The sequence below is a fragment of the Lemur catta genome, chromosome 6, assembly GCF_020740605.2.
Source record: "Lemur catta isolate mLemCat1 chromosome 6, mLemCat1.pri, whole genome shotgun sequence".
Lineage (NCBI taxonomy): Eukaryota > Metazoa > Chordata > Mammalia > Primates > Lemuridae > Lemur > Lemur catta.
The window spans coordinates 67,854,294-67,861,279 of NC_059133.1; the positions used below are offsets into that span (position 1 = coordinate 67,854,294).

The following is a 6,986-nucleotide window of genomic DNA, read 5'->3' on the forward strand; positions in this document are numbered from 1 at the left end:
CTTTCATGGTGTTAACGATCATCTTTATTAATTTTTCTCAAAGGTAATTAGCAACAAAATAATTCAACATGTTTCTATAAATCTTCTCTCATTGCTAGAGTGTTTGAATTCTGGAGTTAGAAAGATTGAACCAATTTAAACATAGAATTTGAGATGTGTTAGAGGTGGAGGGCATCCTTCAACTGCAATCTCTCATTTTTTTTTATTTGTTTTTCTTTTGTTTTGTTTTTTGGCAAGTCTTTTATATTTCCACTGTTGAGACAATATTTTTGAGAGCTGGTGTTACCTCTAGTGGCAAAATCAGAGCCAGCTATTAAGCAGACAGAATGCTACAGTAATTGAATACATGGCCATTTCTCTTTTAGCACATTTTTTGTTCTCCTCTTCTAGAAGCTGCAGATGTGTATTTAGTTTGATTATCTGTCATGTTAATGAAGCTGCCTCTACAACAGTCATGTCATCTGACATTCCTTCAATTGTTGTCTCTATATTCCTAGTGTCATACCTGACGTTGTCACGATGAGGATCAGAAGTGGTGACAGCAGACCCATCATGCAACACAGGTATGGAATCATTTCTGACCAGCTGTCCCCTTTCAGGAACAGCATTTTCACTGATAGAGCACTCTATTTTTAGCCTGCAACTGCACGGATGTCTTCATTTTGAGGGGTTGGAAGAGTTCTTTCTAAATCCAGAAAATCTAGTGGACTTTCACTTACCATAAGTATATGAGGTAGTGATTTTAGTGCCAGACATTTAAAGAGAATTGATTGAATAAGGTCAAGATCTGCTGGTCTTGAAAATGAAGTGTCTTCATTATTTCCCGCTAGAGCAATCTTCCCTGCAGCCTGCATTATCACACTAGCATTTGAAGCTCCTTCTTGGAATCCTTGTTCCAGGTCAGCATTTACTGGTGCTACTTTTAACTTTTCCAGGACCCTCATTCACTGACTAGTACCTTTGGTATATTCCATTTCATACTGAATTCCACTAATTTCCAGCATCCCAGCAGCAGTGGGAGAAGAAATGCTGCCTCACTCACCCTTCCAGTGGCAAGTGGTGTGTCACTGCCTGTTCTTTTGTTCATTTTAATATGGTAAATACACATCTACAATAGCTACTAAAATCCTGCTACTCTGTAGTTCAGTTTACTTTACAGATCTGAATTTGTTTTGGAGCTGTACATAACAACACAGACACTGCTATTCCAGAAATGTGTACCCACTACTGCTTGTTATTTGGCAATATCTGCTTCTGTGTTTCATATTAAATCCTTTAACTTGCTTCAATGCACACGGGCTGGATTTAGAGCCACTTTTGTCTCACTGGCCCACTGAAGGGCCCCCGGCCAGGGCCACCACCCTCCAGCTCCTGGTGAGTTCAGGTGGGTTCTGACGGAGGCTGCTAGCTGAGTGCACTGAGGTGCCTGCAGCTTGACCGAGATCACGCCACTGCTAGCTGTCAGCAAAGCCATGACTAGAACTGCATTCTTCAAAATCCTATCCCCTATATTGGGTTGATTCCCTGTTTTTCTCAATATTTTCACTAGTCTTCTAATTTACTCATCATAAATCCCTCGGAAACTCTATAGGGTTGTCCAGCGGACATAGCTAAAGATATAAATCTTCCATAGAGAAAAGACATCTGAAATAAAGCACCAAATCAAAGTAAAAGCAAGTATTGTTAACTGTGAAATCCTTTAGTTTATTTTTATTCTAAAATGAAACTCACTCCTTTAACATTAAAATGTTAATTTGTAATTTTTGAACATTTGGGGAGTATGGAAGTATGAAAAACCATGTTAGTAGTAAAAGGTACCCTCGTCTGATAAGCAAATGTAATCTTTTTTTATTAATAACATAATAATCCTCTCTTGAAGTGTTATTAATTGGAGTTTGATTAGTGGATTTTAGTTAACTCAGGTTGTCATGTTAATCTTTATTATTTCTTATGCCAAGTAAGTGCCACTAATTTCTTCTCTAAGAGGCAGCTATTCCAGAGAAGTAGGCGATTGGAAAACAACTATCCAGTTGAGATTTTTCTATGGATTAACAGAGCAGAGGTTCAATAAAGATAAGTTTCAAAGCTCCCAAAATAATATGTGCTTTCTATAAATGTCAGGGGTTGCCATGATCATGATACAATGTTGGTGTTTTGTTCCTTTTGAATTCAGCAATTGTATTCTGGAGACACACAGAATGTTGTTAATCCCAAGCAATTTATTTGACTATTTTTGATGACTTCTTTATGCTATTTCTACCCAAATATTCTCCATCAATAGTGATGGGATCCTGTTGAGCTAAAATCAAAAGTAATAAAGAAATAGTCTAGAAAATATGTGTTTCCTGAACACATACTGAGAGAAATGAATGAATCAGAGGGACATGGGCCTGAGGGTGCACAGATATGGAGAACAGGTTTAGCCATTGGATACATATACTAATATATACTCAGCATCAGAAATAAAATGCAACCATTTGCTTTTTGGAGCTTGGGGTTATGTTATTCCAGTTGCTGACCTCCTAAAAATATTTAATGGCAAAGACCCAATTCAACTGAATTGAGACACGGCATAATAAACCAATACTTTATAATAATATATGGGCTGCCTTGTCCTACCCAAGAAATGAGAAAATCTGATAAAAATTAACTGAACAAAATAAAATTATAATATTCTAAGACTCATTAAAAGAATTGGTAATAACAAGATCAATATAAAGGATGGGGAATTATCCAAGAGATATTTTGAAAAAAGTTACTCCAAAGAGCATGCAAATGGTGTAAAGATAGAAAGTTCACTAAAGATATTCTCAGTTATTGAGACTATCATTAATTTGGGCTCCATGGATAGGAAATATTTCTTATATGAACAGTTAGTCAAGCAAGGCTGAGTAACAGAGACTAAAGATAAAGTTTGGCTAATAAGCATGTTTTCAAAATCAGAAGAATAGAATTATGGCTTTTGTTTGTTGATTACTACTTTGAAGTCTACCGTCCATCTTCCTTCAGCTTTAGGGAATTATATTAATGCAAAAGAATTTGCTGTATCTTACCTGTTTCTAATATAAGAAGAGGTCACATGTGCAAGCCATAGCTTATCAATGGCATTGATTTTCTGTCCTTGGGGGGCTCTAGATGTCAAGTAAGGGATAAAAGAACCCTCTATATTTTGGATTTCTGTTCATCTCTATTCTAAAGACCCTTTGGGTACATCCATATGCCTGCCAACTTCTCCCAGCACTTCTCAGGAAATGAAGGTAGCTAAGTAACACAGTGCATAGAAAGAATTTTTTAAACACCATCTTGAATGGGAAATCAACTAGTTTAATAAATATAATTAATGAGGTAAACTGATAGAAGTGAAATGACTAGAAGAAACTTCTAACTATTCTCCCTGTTTTCTCTAATCAGAGAAATTCCCTATACTGGATCCTGGGCTATCTTTTGAAAATGCAAATTTGATCATATTACATCCCTGCTGTAAACTTTCAATGATGCCCCATTGTTCCTTTACACATCTACCTGGCCCTTCATGGCCCTGCTCCTGCTCCACCACAGTCCCTGTGCAGATCTCCTGGTCAGCTCAACCAAATGCCTCTGAATTCCCTGAGCACTCCTGTTCCCTAACCCAGGCCTTTGAACATGCTGAGATCTATATCCAAGACACTCAGCCCAAACCTTATTACTCCTGTTCCCATCTCCTCACCTGGTAACATCCATGCTGCAGAAAGCCTTCCCCAATGTGGAGACTAGATTTGATCTCCCTGATCCCATAGCATCTTTTACTTGAATGAGTTAACTACCTAAGCAATTCAGTCAAAGATTAGCAGTTCCTGATCAGGAACTCACAGGTAAAGCATTTATGGAATCATGCCTCAGGCTAGAGACATGAGTGTTACAGTCTTTTATAATAGAAGTTAAAATGGAAGTTTGGTCAATATTCTAAGATAATGGACAACAAATACCAAACTGAGTTGTATCATAGACCATTTTGTAGCAGCTTTCTAGCTTCCTTCCTTCCCTCTCCTTCCTCCCATAGTATTGGCCCCAAGCCCCTCAGAGTCAAAAATAGTAATCAGTGGTCCACTGGTGAAAGAAGAAAGAAGGAAGGTACCAGCCACATCATTTCTCCAGCTATAGACTTTAAGCCTACAGCAGGACCTGGGTGACAAAGGCAAGCATGGTCAATGTTTAAACTGTGGTGGTTCCTATAATGGTGCTACACTGTGGAGTTTACACTGACATGGAATTAATGTTTTAGGCAGATTGTACAGTTTAAACTTGCATGCATTAAACACAAAATCAGCCTTCTATCACCTTGTGTGAGTTCACTAGCTTGAGGAAGTTTTTTAAATTCTCTTTAAGTAATTTCCTAGCAATTAGTTTGTAACTCAGTGTAAATAGACTTTCAATTTCTTAAGAAGTTAAAGTTTTTAGGAAACTCTTTTGGATCTATGACATTGCTGGAATTCTTTAGGGTTTTTTTTTTCTTCTCACTCATTAAAATTTCTTTAGACAATTTCTTCAGTATTCATCTATACCATGATGGCTCCCAAATGCAGACTTCTAGTCTAGACATCTCCTCTGAGCTCCAGGTTCATAATCAGATTCATAACACCTTCAAAGGCACGCAATCTTACAGTTGCAACAGGGCCCTGTGCTTAGAAGGACCATCTTTTGGTTTAATGTTCTGCTGTAGGCACATTGAAATGGTTAATAATACTCGAACAAGAGGCCCCACATTTTCATTTTGCAATGGGCCTGGCAAACTACATAGTTGGTCCTGCTCATAGCCTACACTCTAGCTCCATAAGGAAAACATAAATGCATCTTAAACTCAGTATCTCTAACATTGAAATAATTATCTTCCCCTCAAATCTGAGCAGGGCACCCTTATGGCTGCACCATCCATCTTGTTGTACCCTTAGAAGCCTAGAGGCCCTCCTTACTTACATCCCTCTCCCTTACTTCCCACATTATAAAGTCTTCCTGAGTTTCTTTTTCATCTTGCCCCCTCTCTCAATCGTCACTGCCTGCACCCTCATCCAAGCTGCCATTCTTTCTCAGCTAGATTGTTGCAAAAGCTTCATAACTAGTATGCCTTCATCCACCTGGATTCTTCATAATCCATTCTCCACATGGTATCAAGAATTATTTTTTAATACAGATCTTATCATGTCACACGTATACACAAATACACAACTGCTTAAAACCTTAATTCCTTCCTATCACTCCTAGGTTACATTTAAAAACTTTAGCATAACCTACAAGCTCTGTGTTCCTGTGTCTTGCTACTAGTATTTTTTAACATGTTTACTTGCAAGAATGGTTCAACATACACAAATCAATAAATGTGATACATCACGTTAACAGAATAATGGGCAAAATCATATGATCATTTCAATAGATTAAAAAAAAAGCATTTGACAAAATTCAATATCATTTTATGATAAAAGAAAAAACCTCTCAACAAATTAGATATAGAAGGAATGAGACTCAACACAATAAAGACCTATGACAAACCCACAGCTAACATCATAGTCAGTAGGGAAAAATTGAAAGCTTTTTCTCTAAGATCCAGAAAACGACAAGAATACCTACTCTTGCCACTTCTACACAACATATTACTGGAAGTCCTAGCCACACCAATTAGATAATTGAAAGAAATAAAAGGCGACCAATTTGAAAAGGAAGAATTTAAATTGTCCCTGTTTGCTGACAACATGATATTATATATAGAAAATTTTAGAGACTCCACCAAAAAACTATTATAATAGACAAATTTAGTAAAGTTGCAGGCTACAAAATTAACATACAAAAATCAGTAGTGTTTCTATATACTAACAGCAAACTATCTGAAAAAGAAAACAATCCCATATACAATAGCTACAAAAAAATAAAATATTTAGGAATAAATTTTAAAAAGAAGGTGAAAGATCCCTACACAGAAAATTATAAAATATTGATGAAAGAAATTGAAGGAGACAGAAATAAATTGAAAAATATTCTGCACTGATGGATGGGAAGAATTAATATTGTTAAAATGTCCATACTACCCAAAGCAATCCACAGATTCAAAGTAATCCCTACCAAAATATCAATGACAGTCTACACAGAAATTTTTTTTAAATCCTAAAGTTCACATGGAACCACAAAAGACCCCAAATAGCCAAAGAAATTTTTAACAGAAAGAATAAAGCTTGAGGCATCAGACTATCTGACTTCAAGATATATTACAAAGCTAACCAAAACAGCATGGTACTGCTGCCATAAAAACAGACTCATAGACCAATGGAGCAGAACAGATAACCAAGAAATAAATCTAAACATTTACAGCCAACTGATTCTCAACAAAGGTGCCAAGCATCCAAAATGAGGAAAAGAAAGTTTTTTCAATAAATGATGTTGGGAAAACTGGATATCCACAGTCAGGACAATGAAATTAGACCCTTATCTCACAGCATATACAAAAAATCAACCAAAGTGGATTAAAAACTTAAATATAAGACCCAAAATTCAAAAACTAGTAGAAGAAAACATAGGAAAAAAGCTCCATAACATTGATCTGGGCAATGATTTTTTTGTATATGACCTCAAAAGCACAAGCAACAAAAGGAAAAATATACAAATGGGATTATATCAAACTAAAAAGCTTCTGCACAGCAAAGAAAACAATCAAGAGAGTGAAGAGACAACCCACAGAATGGGAGAAAATATTTGCAAACTATACATTTAACAAGGGGTTAATATCCAAAATATAATAACCTCGAACAACTCAAAAGCAAAAAAACAAAGAACCCAATTAAAAAATGGGCAAAGGACCTGAATAGACATTTGCCAAAAGACGGCCTGCAAATGGAGGGAGGGAGAAGGAAGGGAGAGAGAAATAGTTGGTGACAGATATACTAAAGCTTTTTAAAGCTATTTGAAATCTTTATCCTGACTCACTAAATGTCCTGGAGGGTTATGTCTAATGTAGGACTTGT

General features: G+C 36.4%; 1 pseudogene; it reads right to left on the reverse strand.

Annotated features, from left to right (window-relative positions):
* Positions 1-300: 300 nt before the first annotated feature.
* LOC123639864 lies at positions 301-1,087 on the reverse strand (annotated as a pseudogene).
* Between the last annotated feature and the right edge of the window lie 5,899 nt (positions 1,088-6,986).